The sequence below is a fragment of the Coregonus lavaretus genome (genome assembly GCF_964263955.1).
Source record: "Coregonus lavaretus genome assembly, contig: HAP1_SCAFFOLD_776, whole genome shotgun sequence".
NCBI lineage: Eukaryota > Metazoa > Chordata > Actinopteri > Salmoniformes > Salmonidae > Coregonus > Coregonus lavaretus.
In genome coordinates, this window is record NW_028161794.1 from 151525 (window position 1) to 176509 (window position 24985).

At 44.3% G+C, this 24985-nt stretch overlaps 1 pseudogene across 1 annotated transcript; it reads right to left on the reverse strand.

The window, feature by feature from the left end:
- Window positions 1–19887: 19887 nt before the first annotated feature.
- LOC311120070 (2-hydroxyacyl-CoA lyase 1-like) lies at window positions 19888–24307 on the reverse strand (annotated as a pseudogene). Its single transcript has 8 exons — window positions 24227–24307; window positions 23995–24067; window positions 23729–23806; window positions 23458–23552; window positions 23046–23158; window positions 22304–22439; window positions 21861–21956; window positions 19888–20070 (listed from the first exon to the last, which is right to left on the reverse strand). The product of its transcript is annotated as a 2-hydroxyacyl-CoA lyase 1-like (transcript).
- Window positions 24308–24985: the final 678 nt, after the last annotated feature.

A 24985-nucleotide genomic window follows, 5' to 3' on the forward strand; every position in this document is an offset into this window, starting at 1 on the left:
TGTGTGCGGTGCGCGCGTATGTCTACACTTTGTGTAGCCGTTAGCGATGATGCTAATGATAACCTTCTTCTGGTAGGGAAGGAATGGCTTTCCCCAAAACCTTCGCAAGTAAATGTTAACTACAAAGTAGCCTATGCCTGCCTGGCAGAATTATACTGTGATCATTTGCATCACTCCAGTGGCCATTTGTTCTACAGCAACACCGCTTAACCAAACAAAGGTCTCTTCCTGGTGCACGCTTGCATTTAAGGGTAACTACACCCCAAAATCTAAATGTCTTACATTTTTCCCAGACCTCACAAATGGTCACAAATGGCTTTGTAGAGCAGTCTGTGCTGTGCTGTGGTCGGGAGAGGTTGTGTTTTCTCTAGCAGGAGGTAAGCTTGAGGTAAGCTTGGCTTCTTATATGGTGTTGAGTAAAGCTTAAACCATGCATTTGATCGTAGGTAGGTAGTTGTAGTTAGGTATTGTAGGTAGTTTATTTAGGTAGTTATTGTAGGTTTCCGTAGGTAATTATTGTAGGTAAGTATTGTTTATGGCGGAGCCCGGAGAAAGCACGAGGCTAGCTAGCTAGCGGGTAGCTACTGGTAACGTTTAGCAACGGTGGAGAGTTGTTTCCAATGTTAATGTGCTAGCTAGCCAACGTTTAATTTTTGCTGCGTTATGAAAGGAACTAGACACGGACACGAATTATCTGTTTAGTGTGTTAACACACTATTGGTAGTTTGTTGTAACCAAGTATTGGTGCTAAACTGTGTGTTATTGGATGCTAGCATGCTAGTTAGCCATGGCGTCATAGTTAGGCATCGTGGGCTGTTGTGGGTAGTTACTGTAGGTTAGCATTGTTTTTCGGTGGTGCCGGGTCTAGCACGAAGCTAGCTAGCTAGCCGTTCTTCAAACAAAGTCAACACAGTGGCCATTGCTAGCTAGCCAACACGACCAGCTAACTGTACTGTAGTAGCTAAATACAATATACTTATGCTAGCTAGCCAACCTTTAATTATTGCTGCGTTATGAAAGGAACTAGACACGGACGCGAATGATCTGTTTAGTGTGTTAACACACTATTGGTAGTCTGTTGTAACCAAGTATTGGTGCTAAACTGTGTGTTATTGGATGCTAGCATGCTAGTTAGCTATGGTGTCATAGTTAGGCATCGTGGGCTGTTGTGGGTAGTTAATGTAGGTTGGCATTGTCTTCGGTGTAGCACGTTACTGCTATCTTCAACTTAATGGTGCCCACTTTATCTGGGATGGAGTCTCCTCTCCATCTCTCCAGATTTGACATCACACTGGCTAGAGGAACCTGGTGTACCCGCCACCCGCCAGTAGCTGTCATTTGATTTGAACTGTCTAATCAGAGACTTCAACACATTAGTTCCCACAATGAGTTCATCAACCTGCCCATCAACAATAAGCACTGGGACTACATAACAGAAGCCATAAAGTTGAATTTTTAAGTCACACATGCCCACTGGGCTAGTTTGTTCCCACCACAACCCACCAGGATGATGTCTGAAGGAGCTAGAAAGTTCCCCTCTACCACTCCTGCCTCCCTCAACCGAGGTACAATATCTGCGCGCAGAGTAGTAGCCATGGACCCACTATCTAACATCCCCTTCAGCTCAACTTTATCCTGTACTAGCACAGTGGTGTAAAACAAACTGTCATTCTGATTGTGTTCTGAAAAATGACTGTTGTTCTTGGGTACTGACTCACAAAAGTAAGAATAAACAGATTGGATATCATCATCAGTGGAGAAAAAATAAGAATGCCCCACATTGCCCTCATTTAGCAGACGCTCTTATCCAGAGCGACTTACAGTTAGTGCATACGTTATTAATTTTTTTCATACCCCCCGTGGGAATCGAAGCCACAACACTGGCGTTGCAAACACCATGCTCTACGAACTGAGCCGGCCATTCCCTCCACTACCCTAGGTGACGCTGGTCCAATTGTGCGCCGCCCCATGGTTCTCCCGGTCGCGGCCGGCTACGACAGAGCCTGGATTCGAACCAGGATCTCTAGTGGCACAGCTAGCACTGCGATGTAGTGCCTTAGACCACTGCGCCACTCACAGACTGAGTATTGCTGACCAGAGCCTTCTCTAACAAAGTCAAAACTTTCTTTAACGTCCCACCCTCAGATACAGATGGTACCTGGTCTGGTTCACGGCCACATTGAGAAAAAGATGACACATTAGGTCTTTTCACAGGACCCACTCCCTCCTGAGGGCAGTCAAAAACAGCAGCAACCTGCTGTGAAAGTTGTGTTCTACATGCTTTACGTTCCCTTAACAGTCCATCCAACCGATCCTGTACCTCACTGGCTGTCCAGTCACGAATGGGTTTGCTCTTGAACACTTGGGCCAACTCTTTATCAGGACAGTTGCGTACAAACATGACTGCCAACTCTGAGCACTGATTGGGTAAGGTCCTGCCCTCACTCACAAGGTACTGTTCGGCTGCCTCTGCAGCTTTGTTAAGCCTAATCCAGAAATCTATTGGACCCTCATTAGCATATGGTTTGATTGAATAGAAATCAGCTAATGGCATACCTGAGCAGACAGTATCCCCAAAGTGTTGCTTGAAAACACTGAACACCGCCTTAACATCTGTGACAACAAGGTTGTTACGCTTCCAGACTTTGGTCACATCCCGTGCCCTCCCCATGAGCCTAGACATCACCTCCCCAACATTCCCAGACCCAGTGTAACCCCTCTTCTCTAGGTAGACTTCCATTAACTCCTCCCACTCCAGGACAGAGTACTTATCTGAGCCATCACCCCTAAAAAGAGGTGGAGCACTAACATCTGACTTCACAACCAGATTCAGCTTGGACGCATCAATAAAGGTTGACCCACACTGCTCAGGCAGGGGAAACTGCTGGGGTTGGTGAGGGGGACGGGCAGGAGAAAGACTTGAAACCCCAGGCTGCAGTAAACTCGCTCTGATAGATTCTCCTATCTCTGAACCAATCTGCTTAATAAGGTCACTAAGCTGACTCGGAGGCGTCCCATTATCACCGAGTACTGTGGATGATGGTACATCAAAAGACAGAGGTGGGATACCCTGGTCAGGTGGAACAAACATGTAGCATATTCATTAGATACAGGTATTCGTGCCTCCCAGTGCTTGCAAACTCAGGACTAGCAAACGCTCTACTCCCAGGAGCTGACTGTACAATTGGTGTAAATGGAAGGACACCCCTCCCTCTACCCACACTAAAATCCACAGCATAACACGTCTTATGGATTTGAGAATCTTCCATGGCTCAACAGAGCACTAAAATACAATGTAATTTAGTGCATTCAAATACCAAAAAAAATTAATGCAATAAACAAATTCATCCAAAACATACAAATAAGCACGAATACCTGTATCTAATGAATATGCTACATTCACTTTCACTGTTTACAGTATATATTCACTTACAGTAAGCCATCAACAAATTCACATGCGCAGGTCGTGCACCTCATCCACATGCACAGCTCCGGCGGTCGGCTTGAGCTGACCAGTCGGCAGGTCACGTAATTAGGACACTGCCACAACTGGAATGCTGATGGTTGGATAATTTTTATTCGACCTGCACACGAAGAGACAACACACAATATGTTAGCTCTTGGTGCAGCCACAGCTCTCGGGCACCTTGCTAGTTGAAGGTCAGGCAAAAATGAACAGGTGCTGCATGCACACATTCAGTGCCTAACAACACACTATACAATACAAGTAAAATGATATACAACATAATTCTGACAAAATAAATGACATACCTGTACACGAAGAGACAACACACAATAGCTTAGCCCTTGGTGCAGCCACAGCTCTCGGGCACCTGCGTGAGCACATAGAAACTCACTCAAACACTGACCCAAATACTCCCGAGTTACAATAGGTACCCTAATTAGCGAGCTCGGTGAAAGTTGTTAACATACATCTTTATATTGTCCACATTGTAACAAAACCTGTAGTTGAGTAACAGCACTTTGTGTAACTTTACCACAGTTTTATATCGACAAATTACGGCGCCAAGGACAACATACCTTGCTAGTTGAAGGTCAGGCAAAAGAGAACAATAAGAGGGTACATAAATACAGATAACCCGCGATGGACCAAACCAAAATATACACAACTTTTACAATTAGGTGTATTTGCAATATAGATACATAAAAATGTTTGCACACCACAAAAAATAACATTAGCTATGCAGCTTTAATTAAATTAAGAAACCACATTGAATTATTATTATTATTAACTTATTAACATCCCCTCTTGACCTGGCCTACTTGAACTGTCCTTGTGTGCAATTTGGTGCATAATCTAGGGGAACAACATCACACTACTACACATATAATTCAAGTCATACCTTTATTGTCATTCATGCTCTTATTTTTAACCTAGTAGTTTTGCAAAAGTGTAACCTGCGTCAATTCTAGGAAATATTGGAATAACGTGCTTAAGAGGAGCCCTGACACGCACAACAGGATAACACAACTACCACATTTTCAATTAACAATCATTGATTTAAATGGATGTGGTCAATAGATTTGTATAGGCATATATACTAATTTAATTTAACTTGTAAGCCAAGGTTGGATTAGTAGGTCTATGCAACATGCTCTGGATAACCGCGTCATGAATCGGAACGGGCTCCAACGTCCTCATATACACATTATGACAAAATAAAGATCTTAATATTTCACGAAATAAAGACATAGAAGAAAACAGGTTCTAGAAACTCAATTTCTCCATGGCAATAGAATGTAAACATGTAAATTGCGCCAAACATATCCAAATATCGCCTACAACTCAATTCTCAGCGCAGCATATTGGACGACTCCACAGGCATTGATCATTCGCGACTTTAAGTCATTCCTGTTATCTCTAGAGCATCCCGTATATTTATAGCGCTGCATTTCGTCCCCCTCTGACCATGGATAGGGTTGGGAGCATTCCTGAGTTCACTTATGGTCCCACTAAGGTAATCTTAGGAGATATTCCTTTTGGCATACTGTAAATGCCTGTGCATAATGTACCTAATAAAGCATAATTGTTTTAATTATCTTCAAAGGAATTCTGTAGAAGCAGCCTTTATTTTCAGACTCTGCAGGCCTGCTGGGAGGAAGCATATTACAATAAACAGGTAAGATTCATCCCACAAAAAAAGTAACCACAGAAAAAAAGAGATAGATTTAATCCCAAAACAAGAGTTTTATTTCAAGACAGTTTAGAGAAGATGGTCATAAGAGTTTTTAATATCACTTGCAAATTGTGAGACATGAGCAGTTGTGAAATGAGGCCCTTCTGAAAGCACATTATATGGTCTTTAGTGGCACGGTCTCACACCTTACCTCATCTTGCAGAAGAAGTTCATGGTCCACTATCTGCTGCTCCAGAGTCGAGGCCAGGTCTCGCCCCATGTCACCATGGAGCACATGAGCGACTGGCTGGTGTCTCAGGGCAAAAAATCCCTTAGGGAGAGGTGAGTACCACGTCAGCTCTCACCTTCACTGCCATTCTCTGTCACCAGCAGCACTCCAGGAGGTGTGGGTAAAATAAACAACAGATAAATAGGAAGCCAGGAAAGTTGAAATGCTTTGTGTTTTATTTGAAGGGTGTGGAAGGAAACCCTGGAGGAGGGGAACGAACTCGCTCGGCTGGTAAGAGAATGAGAGTTAGAGACTTAGACTATCAGTCAGTGAGCTCCTTTCTAGCCTTTCAACAACTAGTCAGTACAGCAGAATATATCTGTTGTGAAATTACACTAATGGGACTTCCTGTTTCCTACGGCAGACCTGGGAAGTAAACACCTGCCTAAAAATGATTGACATGGAGCACAAGGCTGTCTGCAAGCTCCGCCGCTCTATGCACACCACCTCTCCAGCTGGCGCTGACATGTGAGTTCCATGTATTGCCCTGCATACAGCTTGCTCCATTCATCTACACATCTGGAGCTATGCAGAAAATAACTAGGGCAGTGTTCTCTGTGTGAACATTGCACATCGTTTAGCTTTCTCTGCTGCTTTTTGTTGATTTCAGCGACCCCAAGGTCCACATCATCGTGGAGAGAGCTGTGAGGAGCATTCTGGACAAGCTGTCCAATAAGCCCTGTAGCAACCTGCTCAGCCCATCCCAGGTGGTGGTGGAGCTGGTGCCTAGGATCCTCTTGGCCCTGTGGCTTCAGCCAGAGGAAGGCCATTCAGATCACCCCATCCTCCTAAGCGGGATGGCTGTGAGTATGGTGGTGGCCGTAGGGGAGAAGCTCTCCAACACGTTGAAGGCCTCTTCTCCTCACACCCCTTTCTCCCGGGCTGCTGCTTTTGACTCTGTGAGGTCGATCCTCGGGAGAATCAGCCAGTCCTTCTCCCTGGATGACCTCAAGACCCCTTTTTTTATGAGCTCTGTCTGTGCCTTTGTGGCGGACGAGGTGAAAAGCTACTTCCAGCCTACTGCAGACACCCTGCGAGTTCCCCCTGTCCTAGTGGTGGCCTTCTCCGCCACACTACCAGCTGATATCCAAGCAGGTGAGTAGCACTCATAGAAAGCACTCTGACAGATGCCTTTTGTCATGACATCCTGGTGCCTTGTAGTAGTAGAGCCAATCAGGATTTTAATTGTCACCCCTAACACAGATGCAGACCAGGCTTCTTCCCACCTGGAGGTTGTGGAAATCCCCCATAACACAGAGGCAGACCCAGCTTCTTCCCACCCGGAGGTTGTGGACATCACCCCTAACACAGAGAAAGACCCGGCTTCTGCCCACCTGGAGGTTGAGGGATTCACCCCTAACACAGAGTTTGACCCAGCTTCTCCCCACCTAGATGTTGTTGACATCACCTGTAGCAGAGAGGAAGACCCGGCTTCTTCCCACATAGTGGTTTTGGACATCACCCCTAACACAGAGGCACACCTGGCTTCTTCCCACCTGGAGGTTGCTGACAAAACCCGTAGCACAGAGGCAGACCCGGTATCTTACCACCTGGAAGTTGAGGACATCACCCCTAACACAGAGGCACACCTGGTTTCTTCCCATCAGGAGCTTGTGGACATCACCCCAAACACAGAGGCAGACCCGGGTTCTTCCCACCTAGAGATTGCGGTCATCAACCCTAACAAAGAGATACACCTGGCTTCTTTCCACCTGGAGGTTGTGAACGTCACCCCTAACACAGAGGCTGAGACGGTTTCTACCCACCTGAAGTTTGTGGACATCACCCCTAACACAGAGTCAGACCCTGCTTCTTCCCACCGTATGGTTGTTGACATCACCCATAACTCAGAGGCAGACCCAGCATCTTCCCACCTGGAGGTTGTGGACATCACCCCTAACACAGAGGCAGACCCGGCTTCTTCTCACCTGGAGGTTGTGGACATCACCCCTAACAAAGAGGCACACCTTGCTTCTTCCCACCTGGAGGTTGTGGACATCACCCCTAACAAAGAGGCACACCTGGCTTCTTCCCACAAGGAGCTTGTTGACATCACCCCTAACACAGAGGCTGAGACGGCTTCTACCCACCTGAAGTTTGTGGTCATCACCCCTAACACAGAGTTAGACCCGGCTTCTTCCTATCAGGAGGTTGTGGAAACCACCCCTAACACAGAGACAGACCCGGCTTCTTCCCACCTGGAGCTTGTGGACATCACCCCAAACACAGAGGCAGACCCGGCTTCTTCCCACCTAGAGATTGCGGACATCAATTCTAACAAAGAGGCACACCTGGCTTCTTCCCACCTGGAGGTTGTGAACATCACCCCTAACAAAGAGGCAGACCCGGCTTCTTCCCACCTGAAGGTTGTGGACATCAACCCTAACACAGAGGCAGATCCTGCTTCTTCCCACCTGGAGTTTGTGGACATCACCCCTAACACAGATGCAGACCCAGCTTCTTACCACCTAGAGGTTGTGGACATCACCCCAAACACAGAGGCAGATCCTGCTTCTTCCCACCTGGAGCTTGTGGACCTCACCCCTAACACAGATGCATACCCTGCTTCTTCACTCTTGGAGGTTGTGGACGTCACACCTGAAGAAAAGCCTCTCATGGTGGCCGTCTACGCCACTCTGCCATCTGCCATCCAAGCAGGTGAGTAAGACTTATAGAAAGCACTCTGACAGGTGCCGTTCATCATGATAACATGTAAAGTGTTGGTCCCATGTTTCATGAGCTGAAATAAAAGATCCCATTCAACTGGCCAGTGTTTAGAACCTACGGTTTGCATTTATTTACATTCTGTCCCGCTTTTGTCCCTTTCCAGAGGATGATGCTGTGGTCACCCTGGACGTCACCCCACACGTCACCAAGGACGTGACCCTGGATGTTCCATCCAGGGCGAGGAAAGGGGCAGTCCAGCGTTTTTTTTGCAGGCTTTGGAGGGCAGTGTGCTGCTGCGCTTGCCACAAGGAAGAGGAGGAACAATATTAACTATTCATTAGACCAGAAACAGGATTGAACCATATACCATTAAATTCTTTGCATTATAGTTGCCTTCAATTCTGATTTTCTTCTGTTTAATTCTTAATTAATTTCAGAACATTTCTCTAAACTTTGTGGAGTAGGTTGTATAAATAGGTGGGAAACATCCCAATCCCAATTTTAATGCTTTTAATAATTAACTTATTACATTTTTTTTAGATGTATTATTTGACAAAAAAGTGGAGGGCGCGACAAAAAAACTTTAATCATCATAGAAAACTCTTGCTCACTATTAAAAATGCATTGTTTTATTTAAGCAAGGTTAAAAGATTAACGTTTCGGCCTAGTCTATGACAATATGCAAGTTGTGTTTGCCCAGTTAAAGGGGGACCCAGACTCACCCTGGTTCTTGAGGGTTGCAGACACTGAATAATTATCATTTGAAATAAATGGCACTTTTCAAGTCTTGACTAAAAATCTTTAATGAATATGAATTTAAATACAATTGACTTGAGGATCAGAGCAGGCAGGCTGACTGGCTTGCCCTGAAGGCCCTCTGCCTCTACCTCTGTGTGGTTAATCTCAGCCAAGAGGTTGTATGGGTTGTCTGTCTCTCTCTGGGTGTGAATCACTATCACTATGACCTCTCGCTCCGCCTGCCCGTTGGCCTGATTAGAAGGCTTCCCCTCTCATTCCTTGTTCACAGGAGCAGGGGTGATGGCATCCGGGGTAACCTCCTCCTCTCCTGTATCTAACCCATCTTTCTGGCTGTGAGTTCGACTGAGGTCACTCGTTCTCTCTCCCAGGGTGTTGGATAGTTTCTCCTCCTCTGTGTCTTGTGTATTTTCTACATTGTAGAATAATAGTGAAGACATCAAAACTATTAAATAACACATATGGCATCATGTAGTAACCCAAAATGTGTTACACATATCAAAATATATTTCAGATTTGAGATTCTTCAAAGTAGCCACCCTTTGCCTTGATCACAGCTTTGTACATACAGAATAATACGAAATGTTCTGAGACCAGGTTGCGCTTTCACCTCCCCCGGTAAGAGGGGAATAAGGCAACCTCAGAGTTACATTCAAGGATACTTTATTGACACACACGGATGAAATGGACATGGAAAGGTAGTGGAATGATAGTGGTCCTGTAATGGACAGATAACAGGGGTAATGAATATGCACAATATCTGATAGCACAAGTAGAGCAACAACGCTATTAACAAAGGAAGGGCAGTATTAATGGCATAATGCTACCTGCGGAGTATTACACAACACAGTAAAACACAGAGAGGCAACTTACAATAGGCAATGGTAGTAAATATAAAGAACAACAAGTAAGAATGATATACATGTTACAAACTCACTTTGTGCACGTACACTATCCCACGGTATATCTGTGCATTCAAATTGTCATCGATAAATGCAATTGTGTTCATTGTCTGTAGCTTATGCCTGCCCATACCATAACCCCACTGCCACCATGGAGCATTCACAACGTTGACATCAGCCAACAGCTCGCCCATACGCTGCTTTACAAGTGGTCTGAAGTCGTGAGGCCAGTTAGAAGTACTGCCAAATTCTCTAAAGCCGCCTTGGCTTATGGTTGAGAAATTAACATAAACATATCTGTTAACAGCTCTGGTGGACATTCCTGCAGTCCGTAAGCCAATTGCACGCTGCCTCAAAACTTGAAACATCTTTGCATTGTGTTGTGTGACAAAACTGCACATTTTAGAGTGGCATTTTATTATCCTCAGCACAAGGTGCACCTGTGTAATTATCATGCTGTTTAATCAGCTTCTTGATATGCCATATTTGTCAGGTGGATGGATTATCTTGGCAAAGGAGAAATGCTCGCTTACAGGGATGAAAACAAATTTGTGCACACAATTTGAGAAAAATAAGCTTTTTGTGCGAACAAAATATTTCACGCTTTTATTTCAGCTCATGAAACATGGGACCAACACTTTACATATTGCGTTAATATTTTTGTTCAGTGTAGTTATTAGGTTGGGAGAATGGGATCCTATCTGGGCTAGCTAAAGCCAACTTCATGGTTAGTAGTATGACAGAGAAAAAATAACAAGACAAATTTAAACATCACAAATCTGAGGGGGCAGGTGACCCTGTGCCCCCTTTGGGCATGACGTCTCTGCTATCAACCACATCATTCTGTCTCCGTGAATATTCAAAACAGACACATTCATTCAGGTCTGGTACAGTTCCTACCATATAGATCAGGGATGGACAATTCCTGTCCTTGGGGGCCGGAGTGGTGTCACACTTTTTCCGCACACTCTAGGAGCTCAGATGCAATAATTTAATAACCTAATAACCAAAGTTTCGACAGACAAGCTGTCTTCATCAGGGTATCCTGACGTTGGTTATTAAGTTATTAAATTATTGCATCTGAGCTCCTAGAGTGTGCGGCTCTCCTTTTCTTTTTCAAGTGTTCTACTCCGATAGCCAGCATCTCGCCTAAATAGGTGTGCGTTTCTTTCGCCTCCATATTAATCTGGTACTGGTCCTACCATATAGATCAGGCATGGACAATTCCAGTCCTTGGGGGTCGGAGTGGTGTCACACTTTTTCCCCATCCCTAGCAAACACAGCTGATTAAACTTATTGCATTCTAAACTGAAGCCCATGAGTAATTGATTATTATAGTCAAATGTGTTAGCTGGGGCTGGGGAACAAGTGTAACACCAATCAGGTCCCGAGGACTGGAGTTGCCCATCCCTGATATAGATGCTCTGTTTGCACACATCGAGGGATGTGGTGACAGTGGAGACAAGGGAACACGCATAAACAGCTTTGTCCTTTTAGAAGGTCGTCATAATCCTTACATAAATATGATGTGTATGAAAGAAATGCAGAGCCACTTCCAAAAACATATTGACAGAGTCTAGTATCTAGTAATCTAATCAATTAGTTTTCAACCCCTTTGTTATGGCAAGCCTAAATAATCTCAGGAGTAAAAATGTGCTTAACAAGTCACATAATCAGTTAGATGGACTCACTGTGTGTGCAATAATAGTGATTTTCAAATGACTACATAATCTCTGTACCCCACACATACAATTATCTATAAGGTCCCTCAGTCCAGCAGTGAATTTGAAACATAGATTCAACCACAAAGACCAGGGAGGTTTTCCAATGCCTCGCAAAGTAGGGCACCTTTTGGTAGATGGGTACAATTAAAGCAGACATTGAATATTCCTTTGAGCATGGTGAAGGTATTAATTACGCTTTGGATGGTGTATTAATACACCCAGTCACTACAAAAATACAGGCGTCCTTCCTAACTCAGCTGCAGGAGAGGAAGGAAAACTATCAGGGATTTCACCATGAGGCCAATGGTGGCTTTAAAACAGTTAGAAAGTTTAATGGCTTTCATAGGAGAAAACTGAGGATGAATCATCAACATTGTAGTTACTCCACAATACTAACCTAATTGACAGAGTATGCACTCACTAACTGTAAGTCGCTCTGGATAAGAGCGTCTGCTAAATGACTAAAATGTAAATGTAAAAGAAGGAAACCTTACATGCATTGTGTTTGCAATAAGGCACTAAAGTAAAACTGCAAATAATGTGGCAAAGAAATTAACTTTATGTCCTGAATACAAAGTGTAATGTTTGGGGCAAATCCAACACAACACATCACTGAGTACCACTCTTCATATTTCCAAGCATGGTGGTGGCTGCATCATGTTATGGGTATGCATGTCATTGGCAAGGACTAGAGACTTTTTTAGGATAAAAAGAAACAGAATAGAGCTAAGTACAGTCAGAATCCTAGAGGAAAACCTGGTTCAGTCTGCTTTCCAACAGACACTGGGAGACAAATTCCCTCTTCAGCAGGACAATAACCTAAAACACAAGGCCAAATATTCACTGGAGTTGCTTACCAAGATGACATTGAATGTTCCTGAGTGGCTTAGTTACAGTTTTGACTTAATTTGGCTTGAAAACTTATGGCAAAAAAAAAAAATGGCTGTCTATATAATGTATATTGCATATATTTTACAATCCAGTTGTGCAAAGCTCTTGGAGACTTACCCAGAAAGACACAGCTTTAATCGACTCAGGGGTGTGAATACTTATATAAATGAGATATTTCTGTATTTCATTTCCAATACATTTGCAAAAATTTCAAAAACGTGTTTTCACTTTGTCATTATGGGGTATTGTATGTAGCTGCGTGAGAGAAAATATCATAATTGAATCCATTTTGAATTCAGGCTGTAAGAAAACAACATGTGGAATAAGTTAAGGGGTATGAATACTTTCTGAATGTACTGTATATCTGCAAGAAAATGATAAATATGTGAATGTTTGAAAGGGGGTCATATAAACATTGCCTTATTTATATTTTTACAGACAATATTAAGTGAATTCTGTCTGAAATAGTCATGCTATAATGGGCATAGTTTCTCAGACCAAATTTCCATTCTGGCTGAAACAAAGCAATCTGATCATGCTCCAGTCAAATATAGCTATAGGGAATGCCTATACATTGTCCAATCTCCTTCCACACATTGATTTCATTCTTCGCATCTTTATTCAGAAACAAACAAACTTGAAATTAAGTGCTGTTTCAGTGTCTTGTTGCAGGTTGTGCAATGTTCAAAAGTGTGTGTGATATTAGCATTAACTTGTGTGTGTGGTGTCAAGTGTGGATGGTCCTATGTATGCAAATATCCGAGATTGGATATTTCAGCACCATGGACAGCAGCGACATTGGGATAGCGAGATCTGTAATTCAGCAACACATGACACTGGATAGCGGCTGTCTCAGGTGAACTTGGCATTGGGAAAATCCCATCTAATAGGAAATGAGGCATAGGAGGAAAAAAGACTGAAGGAGAAGACTCCCACAGGAACTCTATGCTTAACTGTTCTGCCACATTCATTTCAAATGTTACATTTTTCGATTTGTAAATAAAAGGGAACACATCTGCAAATAATGTAAATTGACTTTTCTAACTACACTGTACAGCTTTAGTGTGTCTGTGTGTCATAGGTACAACTGCAAGCAATTCGCTTCTCAAATCCTTCTCAAATGTCTGTTTAATGTGAGAAACTAAATTAAAAACAACCGTTAGACTAATACAATGCGTACTGTCACAAATTATTACTATTCCCAACAAGACAACGAAGTGATGGTCTTTACCCACCATGGAGACTTATAAAGTCTACTTCCCCCCCACCAAAAGTTCCCACGCAGAGCGATGTTGTTTACTACATCATTATGCATATGCAGCGTGGTTCGTTCTGCGTTGTGTACTTTTAATTAGGACACTGCCACAACTGGAATTCTGATGGTTGGATAATTTTTATTCGACCTGCACACGAAGAGACAAAAAAATGATGTTAGCCCTTGGTGCAGCCACAGCTCTCGGGCACCTTGCTAGTTGAAGGTCAGGCAAAAGAGAACAGGTGCTGCATAAACACATTCAGTGCCTAACAACACACTATACAATACAAGTAAAATGATATTCAACATAATTCTGACAAAATAAATGACATACCTGTACACGAAGAGACAACACACAATAGGTTAGCCCTTGGTGCAGCCACAGCTCTCGGGCACCTGCGTGAGCACATAGAAACTCACTCAAACACTGACCCAAATACTCCCGAGTTACAATAGGTACCCAAATTAGCGAGCTTGGTGAAAGTTGTTAACATAAATCTTTATATTGTCCACATTGTAACAAAACCTATAGTTGCGTAACAGCACTTTGTGTAACTTTACCACAGTTTTATATTGACAAATTACGGCGCCAAGGACAACATACCTTGCTAGTTGAAGGACAGGCAAAAGAGAACAATAAGAGGGTACATAAATACAGATAACCCGCGATGGACCAAACCAAAATATACACAACTTTTACAATTAGGTGTATTTACAATATAGATATATAAAAATGTTTGTACACCAAAAAATTACATTAGCTATGCAGCTGTAATTAAATAAAAACCACATTGAATTAATATTATTATTATTATTATTATTATTAACTTATTAACATCCCCTCTTGACCTGGCCTAGTTGAACTGTCCTTGTGTGCAATTTGGTGCATAATCTAGGGGAACAACATCACACTACTACATTCACCCCTACTGTTTTACACTATATTATAAACACAAAACAAAACACATAACCTCGAAGGTAACAAAGCAAAGAAAGAAAAAAAACATTCCACACCCACAGGGCGACAGAGTAACCCAGTGTAGTCCCTTAATTCTAGACCCACAAATGGTCGATCAGCTGGAAAGCTATCCCGTGAAGGATTAGGAAAAATAAGAGGTAGCTAATCCCTTATTCAACCCTATACAAAAAATGCCAAATACATTTTATGCTGATGAACTACACACAAAGTTACATGAATTGTCAAAAATATTAGACAAACCCACAAATCACTCTAAGACCCACTTAGATTACCACATACACACAACAAAGAAAAGGTAGGCAATATCCTACCGTCACTGAGAAACCAAGAATTGTTTCATTTTCCTGTGTAGACATAGTTTGGATTAGCCTATTCACTGGATTAATAAATCTACCTAGTCTAGTCTGAACACCCTCACCCAAAAACCTAGCAGGAATGTCACGGACAGCACCAACCGTGCTCAAAGGTCTAACCTCAGGTTGGGGAGTACTACAGATCAGCATATCCGGAGCCAGCACACTTTCAATTTCCGACTCAACACTAGTAGTGTCAGACGACTGATCAGAATCCTGGTAGATTGTCACAGACCAGACTGACAAAGCATCTTCAACCAAGTTAACAACATCAGGCACAGCACCATCCCAGCTGAGTGGAGTTTCACTATCAGAATTCTTGTAGGCTTTGGGGATCTCAGCCCCGAAACCTGAAGGATCTGGAGAAGGTCTGTATGGAGGAGTGGGCCAAAATCCCTGCTGCAGTGTGTGCAAACCTGGTCAAGACCTACCTTCTTGTCCTCTTCATGCAGTGGCACGTTGTAATACCCTGACGTCAAATCCATTGTGCTGAAGAAGGCATTACCTCCCAGCGCGGCCAGTACATCAGCCTGATAATAATAATAATAATAATATGACATTTAGCAGACGCTTTTATCCAAAGCGACTTACAGTCGTGCGTGCATACATTTTTGTGTATGGGTGGTCCTGGGGATCGAACCCACTACCTTGGCGTTACAAGCGCCGTGCTCTACCAGCTGAGCTACAGAGGACCACGATGAGGCAGGGGATGAGGCAGGGGATGAGCATCCTTTACTGTGCGGGCATTTAACCACCTGAAGTCAGTACATAGGCGCAAGTCCCCATTCTTTTTCCATACCAGCACCAATGGTGAGGCATACTCGCTGCTGGATTTTCTGACGATTTCCTTTTCCTCCATATCATCCAGTGTTTCCCTGAGTTTTTGGTAATGAGCTGGAGACAGCCTACGATAAGGTCATCGAAATGGGCGGTCATCAGTCAGCCGTATGCAAAGGCAGAACTCCTTTGCCTCGCCACAATCTAGGCTATGTCTAGAGAACACTGTGTCATACTTCCCAATTAAGTTGACAAGTTTATCTTTCCAGAACTGTGAAACTGGACACTCCTCAACAGACAGGCCTTGAAGTCCAAGATTCCTCAGTGTACTGTTGCCATTATCTACACTGCCACCAACTGAACTCTTAGCTGTCAGACTGCCATGTGATCTGTCACATTGAGCCTTTGCCACATTCTGATGAGCTGCTTGCTGCTTGACATCATTAAAATACTCCAATGCAATGCAAGGGTACACATCCGCCACTTTAGCATTTCGTCTCAGGGTAACTGCCGATGTTGTTGGATTCACAATCTTCACAGGGAGCCATCCATCCCCCCACAGAGGCGTAACTACTCTCCCCACTAGTATGTGTCGATTCACACAACGAGACGTGCTGGGCTCGACAACAACAGTACTGCCCACAGAGAGTTTTGTCTTTGGCGGTAGGCGGCCCCACACCAGATGCTCACTCATGGGTTGGAGCGTTACTGCTATCTTCAACTTAATGGTGCCCACTTTATCTGGGATGGAGTCTCCTCTCCATCTCTCCAGATTTGACATCACACTGGCTAGAGGAACCTGGTGTACCCGCCACCCGCCAGTAGCTGTCATTTGATTTGAACTGTCTAATCAGAGACTTCAACACATTAGTTCCCACAATGAGTTCATCAACCTGCCCATCAACAATAAGCACTGGGACTACATAACAGAAGCCATAAAGTTGAATTTTTAAGTCACACATGCCCACTGGGCTAGTTTGTTCCCACCACAACCCACCAGGATGATGTCTGAAGGAGCTAGAAAGTTCCCCTCTACCACTCCTGCCTCCCTCAACCGAGGTACAATATCTGCACGCAGAATAGTAGCCATGGACCCACTATCTAACATCCCCTTCAGCTCAACTTTATCCTGTACTAGCACAGTGGTGTAAAACAAACTGTCATTCTGATTGTGTTCTGAAAAATGACTGTGTTGTTCTTGGGTACTGACTCACAAAAGTAAGAATAAACAGATTGGATATCATCATCAGTGGAGAAAAAATAAGAATGCCCCACATTGCCCTCATTTAGCAGACGCTCTTATCCAGAGCGACTTACAGTTAGTGCATACGTTATTTAAAATTTTCATACCCCCCGTGGGAATCAAACCCACAACCCTGGCGTTGCAAACACCATGCTCTACGAACTGAGCCGGCCATTCCCTCCACGACGCTGGTCCAATTGTGCGCCGCCCCATGGGTCTCCCGGTCGCGGCCGGCTACGACAGAGCCTGGATTCGAACCAGGATCTCTAGTGGCACAGCTAGCACTGCGATGTAGTGCCTTAGACCACTGCGCCACTCACAGACTGAGTATTGCTGACCAGAGCCTTCTCTAACAAAGTCAAAACTTTCTTTAATGTCCCACCCTCAGATACAGATGGTGCCAGGTCTGGTTCACGGCCACATTGAGAAAAAGATGACACATTAGGTCTTTTCACAGGACCCACTCCCTCCTGAGGGCAGTCAAAAACAGCAGCAACCTGCTGTGAAAGTTGTGTTCTACATGCTTTACGTTCCCTTAACAGTTCATCCAACCGATCCTGTACCTCACTGGCTGTCCAGTCACGAATGGGTTTGCTCTTGAACACTTGGGCCAACTCTTTATCAGGACAGTTGCGTACAAACATGACTGCCAACTCTGAGCACTGATTGGGTAAGGTCCTGCCCTCACTCACAAGGTACTGTTCGGCTGCCTCTGCAGCTTTGTTAAGCCTAATCCAGAAATCTATTGGACCCTCATTAGCTTATGGTTTGATTGAATAGAAATCAGCTAATGGCATACCTGAGCAGACAGTATCCCCAAAGTGTTGCTTGAAAACACTGAACACTGCCTTAACATCTGTGACAACAAGGTTGTTACGCTTCCAGACTTTGGTCACATCCCGTGCCCTCCCCATGAGCCTAGACATCACCTCCCCAACATTCCCAGACCCAGTGTAACCCCTCTTCTCTAGGTAGACTTCCATTAACTCCTCCCACTCCAGGACAGAGTACTTATCTGAGCCATCACCCCTAAAAAGAGGTGGAGCACTAACATCTGACTTCACAACCAGATTCAGCTTGGACGCATCAATAAAGGTTGACCCACACTGCTCAGGCAGGGGAAACTGCTGGGGTTGGTGAGGGGGACGGGCAGGAGAAAGACTTGAAACCCCAGGCTGCAGTAAACTCGCTCTGATAGATTCTCCTATCTCTGAACCAATCTGCTTAATAAGGTCACTAAGCTGACTCGGAGGCATCCCATTATCACCGAGTACTGTGGATGATGGTACTTCAAAAGACAGAGGTGGGATACCCTGGTCAGGTGGAACAAACAGCCTACCCCTCCCAGTGCTTGCAAACTCAGGACTAGCAAACGCTCTACTCCCAGGAGCTGACTGTACAATTGGTGTAAATGGAAGGACACCCCTCCCTCTACCCACACTAAAATCCACAGCATAACACGTCTTATGGATTTGAGAATCTTCCATGGCTCAACAGAGCACTAAAATACAATGTAATTTAGTGCATTTAAATAACCCAAAAAATTAATGCAATAAACAAATTCATCCAAAACATACAAATAAGCACGAATACCTGTATCTAATGAATATGCTACATTCACTTTCACTGTTTACAGTATATATTCACTTACATTAAGCCATCAACAAATTCACATGCGCAGGTCGTGCACCTCATCCACATGCACAGCTCCGGCGGTCGGCTTGAGCTGACCAGTCGGCAGGTCACGTAATTAGGACACTGCCACAACTGGAATTCTGATGGTTGGATAATTTTTATTCGACCTGCACACGAAGAGACAACACACAATATGTTAGCTCTTGGTGCAGCCACAGCTCTCGGGCACCTTGCTAGTTGAAGGTCAGGCAAAAGAGAACAGGTGCTGCATGCACACATTCCGTGCCTAACAACACACTATACAATACAAGTAAAATGATATACAACATAATTCTGACAAAATAAATGACATACCTGTACACGAAGAGACAACACACAATAGCTTAGCCCTTGGTGCAGCCACAGCTCTCGGGCACCTGCGTGAGCACATAGAAACTCACTGTCTAATCAGAGACTTCAACACATTAGTTCCCACAATGAGTTCATCAACCTGCCCATCAACAATAAGCACTGGGACTACATAACAGAAGCCATAAAGTTGCATTTTTAAGTCACACATGCCCACTGGGCTAGTTTGTTCCCACCACAATCCACCAGGATAATGTCTGAAGGAGCTAGAAAGTTCCCCTCTACCACTCCTGCCTCCCTCAACCGAGGTACAATATCTGCGCGCAGAGTAGTAGCCATGGACCCACTATCTAACATCCCCTTCAGCTCAACTTTATCCTGTACTAGCACAGTGGTGTAAAACAAACTGTCATTCTGATTAATTCTCATTGTGTTCTGAAAAATGACTGTGTTGTTCTTGGGTACTGACTCACAAAAGTAAGAATAAACAGATTGGATATCATCATCAGTGGAGGAAAAATAAGATGCCCCACATTGCCCTCCTCAGAACAGAGGCTTTCTAGTTTTCCTGAGACCTGCCAGTCTGTCCACATCCAGGGTTCTGTCGCTGCCCAGCCTCACTACAGTCAAAGCTCATGTGGCCCGGAGAAAAGCACTTGACACACAGCTGGTGCATCTGACAGTGAGCTTTGGTCCAGTGATTAGTGCTTCCACAGTCAGCGCACTCATGCTGACGTTTGTGGAACTGTTTACGGGGCCCTCTACATTTAACATGTTTAAGTCATTTAGCAGACGCTCTTATCCAGAGCGACTTACAGTTAGTGCATACGTAACTTTTTTTTTTCATACCCCCCGTGGGAATCGAACCCACAACCCTGGCGTTGCAAACACCATGCTCTACGAACTGAGCCGGCCATTCCCTCCACTACCCTAGGCGACGCTGGTCCAATTGTGCGCCGCCCCATGGGTCTCCCGGTCGCGGCCGGCTACGACAGAGCCTGGATTCAAACCAGGACTGTGTTGTGTTACCTGCTTGACAATAGTATTGATGTCCCCCAGGAGAGCAGCAGCAGGTTGCACGTTGTTCCCCATCTCCTCAGCACACAGATCAACCTTGACATTGACCTTGACATAAATAACGTATGTGGAACGTTACTACAACATACCAGCAACGACACGACAGGAAGAGCGCCGTGCGTGACACATGTAACAGCAGCTGGAGGAGTGGCCAAACCTCAAGCTAAACACAACAGAAATAACCAGGCACCACCACATAATGCTAAGGCTGACACACACATGTTCCCTTTTATAAACCGGGTGACTCGAGCCCTGAATGCTGATTGGCTGAAAGCTGTGGTATATCTGACCGTATAACATGGGTCACGTTGAGGGAGGAGGTCAGAGACCTGGCCGTGTTGTGCCAGGATAACAACCTCTCCCTCAACGTGACCAAGACAAAGGAGATGATTGTGGACTACAGGAAAAAAAAGAGGACTGAGCACGCCCCCATTCTCATCGACGGGGCTGTAGTGGAACAGGTTGAGAGCTTCAAGTTCCTTGGTGTCCACATCACCAACGAACTATCATGGTCCAAACACACCAAGACAGTCGTGAAGAGGGCACGACAAAGCCTATTCCCCCTCAGGAGATTGAAAAGATTTGGCATGGGTCCTCAGATCCTCAAAAAATTATACAGCTGCACCATCGAGAGCATCCTGACTGGTTGCATCACCGCCTGGTATGGCAACTGCTTGGCCTCCGACCGCAAGGCACTACAGAGGGTAGTGTGTACGGCCCAGTACATCACTGGGGCCAAGTTTCCTGCCATCCAGGACCTCTATACCAGGCGGTGTCAGAGGAAGGCCCTCAAAATTGTCAAAGACTCCAGCCACCCTAGTCATAGACTGTTCTCTCTGCTACCGCACGGCAAGCGGTACCGGAGTGCCAAGTCTAGGTCCAAAAGACTTCTCAACAGCTTCTACCCCCAAGCCTTAAGACTCCTGATCAGCTAATCATGGCTACCCGGACTATTTGCACTGCCCCCCCACCCCATCCTTTTACGCTGCTGCTACTCTGTTAATTATTTATGCATAGTCACTTTAACTCTACCCACATGTACATATTACTTCAACTACCTCAACTAGCCGGTGCCCCCGCACATTGACTCTGCACCGGTACCCCCCTGTATATATAGCCTCCCTACTGTTATTTTATTTTACTTCTGCTCTTTTTTTCTCAACACTTTTTTTGTTGTTGTTTTATTTTTACTTTTTTGTTTAAAATAAATGCACTGTTGGTTAAGGGCTGTAAGTAAGCATTTCACTGTAATGTCTGCACCTGTTGTATTACGGCGCATGTGGCCAATAAAATTTGATTTGATTTGATTTGAAATTTATTTTGACTGTTCGAATTACGTTGGTAACCAGTTTATAATAGCAATAAGGCACCTCTGGGGTTTGTGGTATAGGGCCAATATACCACGGCTAAGGGCTGTATCGTCGAGGCACTCTGCGTTGCATCGTGCTTAAGAACAGCCCCTAGACGTGGTATATTGGCCATATACCACACCCCATCGGGCCTTATTGCTTAAATATAGATGTACTGTACAGCACTAAGACAGCCATGACATTATTTGGAGAGACCACAAAGACTTATAGAGAAGCTATATAATTGATAGACTAAATCCAATAGACTGAGTCAAATACCTTTATACCTGGTTACAATGAAATGTAGTTCACTATGAAATGACCTGTGACTAGGGTTGCAAAATTACAGTTACTTTCCCCAAATTCCCAGAAATCCCTGTTGGAAGATTCCAGAAATCAGAACGGAATAAGCAGAAAATCTGGAATCCGAAAAAAAGAAGGAAAAAAAAGAAACCCTACTGGTGACCTTTGACCTAGCTGGATGACCTTTACTTGGGTGTCAAACCTGGGGGGAAGGCCAAAGTGCAGGATCCAGTTGAGTCTGGCACCACAACATCAGACTGGAGCAGAGCTCTGCAGTCCCCACCAAGACCATAGAACCAGGAGGATAGGAAGAGGAGGAGGAGGAGGAAGAGAGGAGGAGGAGGATAGGAAGAGAGGAGGAGGAGGATAGGAAGAGAGGAGGAGGAGAGCAGGGACAAAACAAAATGTAATGAAAAGAGGCTAGTTATAGGAGTAGTGTAGTTGTTTGATTGACACCAGTTTACATTGACATGACCTGGCCAGGAGAGACTAGTTATAGATAGGGATTTCAGGAGTTTCGTGGTCCGTTCAAATGGTCAGGGAAATTCTTGGTCCTACTTATACAGTCAATGGTCTGTACATGAATATGATGCCAGCTGAGAGAAGGAGAGGCTGACCTGGAGCGGGCAGCAGCAACACAGTTGGGGTGATCGTCAGGCAGCACCCCTTTACCCATGGGGGTGGGCAGGAAGGGCAGGTCACACCCCTCCACCAGCTCCTTCAGAGCCCCCTCTGCTCTTCAATGGGCTGCACCTGCAGAGGGACACAGACAGAGGGCACTGCCACACGGATTTCAACAGACTGGTCTTCACAACTGGGATGCATTCAGCTGAGCAAAACGTTGTGCAACGTTCAGATAGAAATATAGCATGTAGAACGAACGTGCCTCTCAGACAGGTAGAATGAGAAATCATGTCAACAACATTTGTCGACTGAACGTGGCCCAGTTTTCAACTGAACCGTGGTACAGTGCTATATGTGTTACAGTGCGTCTCAGCTGGCTATTGATCTCTCTTGGACAGACGCACGTAACATAACTGGAAGTAGCGTCTGTCAACAGAATGGGATGTGACAACTTTGTTCCGGTACGCTGATTTTTCACCACTAATCATTTGGACAAATCCCGATTTCGCAGGTGCTCGCATCTTTTCAATTTCAGAACGGGAGGGGACATTTGGCCCATAAACTTGCCGGAAACTTGCAGAGAGTTTCCGTTTAGGGGGGTGGAGAGTTCGCAAGTGGCGTTAGTATCTTTCTCTTAACATCTCCCCAGACCTTATCCAAGTATCTGACGCAATTATGCAAGATTTTAGTTCTGTTTCCCCCAGATTATCTGGCTATTAAAAAAGCAATGCCTACCTTTGCCAATGATGAGTAAAGTCCGTTTGGCTCCTTTCAGGACCGCCAGTGCTTCTGTGATCGCCATATGGTTAGCCATACTCACAGGAGGAGGTGGACTACAGGGCACCTCTCTGACAAAGGAAATAATAAATAATAGGTCAAACATTAAACATGTTACCTAGCAACTTTATTGCATATGTAAATAAACCATGAAGGTCTATCGAGGCTTATTGCTATTCTCTGATGAGAATATTTTGATATAGTGCTATATTTTCTAAGTAATTTAATTTCTGGTTCACTTCAGACGTTAAAAGGTATAACAAGATAAAATAAAAATGACTACGGTGATGTGAATTCAGAGGTATACATATTCAACAGTAACACATTAGTATACATTTTAAATGGATGAAAGACAGTGATGGCCACTAACCTGGCTCTGCTCCTGTCCAATTTAGCATTGACCATGTCCCCAGATATGTCTACGTATACAGCACCTGGACGTCCATACATGCTAGTGCGTGCTGCCTTAGACATACCAAACACCCTTAAATTCAGATCAATTAAGGCTGTGCTGTGCTCTTATGAAGCAGTTAAGGTACCTTGCTAAGCTGGAAAATTAGAGGTCAGAAAAAAGACAATTGCAGGTGATACCAAATGATATGAAGAGGACTACACAGAGGGAGTCAGAGTAGACTGTATACCTTCTCTACCACTGAGGAGATCATATCCAGACTGCTAGACCTAGCAGAGAACTTACTGTACAATCTGCATGCCTCCACCTGACAGAGAAAGAGGACCACAAATAACAAATTATTTCCTCTTTCAGCAATTAAACTGCTAGGGCCAGTTTCCCAGACAGAGATTCTCTATTGAGTTTGCTTTTTAGGCCATGACTAGGCTTAATCTGTGTCCTGGGAAACAACCCCCTAATGTTCAAAAGTCATAAATATCATGGTTCAATCGGTACCTGTGGAAACTCTTGAAACGCCCCAGTGGTCTCTTGGTTTTGATCGGAGGAGCCTCCAATAACAATCACAGGCCTACAGAGAGAGAGGTATCACACAATGACATCAACTGACAATCTGAGATAGTTTGGAGTCCTCAGATCATTTTTTGCAGTGTGCGGATAGCATCCCTTCTTTTGAAAGGACCACTGAACATGAGTAGTAGGGTCTTCTGTTTGTGGAGTTCTAGCATACCAGCAGTTCATGTTAGCGTTGGCCATTCCACCAAGTGCATGGATGAGTCCCGGTCCAGACACAACCAGACACGCACCTGGACTGGAGAGGAACAGACAGACAGAGGGACAGACAGGAAGACAGGCAGACAGACACACAAAGGGTCAGACAGACAGGCAGACATAATTAGCAATGCAAAAAAGCTATGAAACTGACCCTCACACACTACACGCTCCTGTAGTCTATGTACGGGTAGTTAATATCACATGATTTGGGGAGAGCTGGTTTAGTAATAAAAAGGTGGCTTATGGCTTGTTCATTGCGCATTCCCACATACTTGATTCCTGAGGCTTGAGCTGCCTTAGCTACTTCAATGACTGGAACACCAACTATTCCAAACATATATTCTACATTCTGTAGAGAGTTACATGTAGATACAGTATATTTACCTTTTTTTAAACATTTTTAGTCATTTAGCAGACGCTCTTATCCAGAGCGATTTACAGTTAGTGAGTGCATACATTTTCATACTGAATTGTATATGAATTGTTACAATGTAGTTTAGATTTTCTTTGCATTGACACACACATTGGCATGCATCAACAAGGGTGTTAACATATACTATTCCACATAAACATCTAAATGTTTTTCTACAACAATATTAATAGTTAGCTATACCAGTGCAATGACCTATGGCACACTTTCACAACTCATAGTGTTACATTCTCACTGCCAAGGACATGATCAGCGACTAATATATTATTAGCAACACGGTTACAC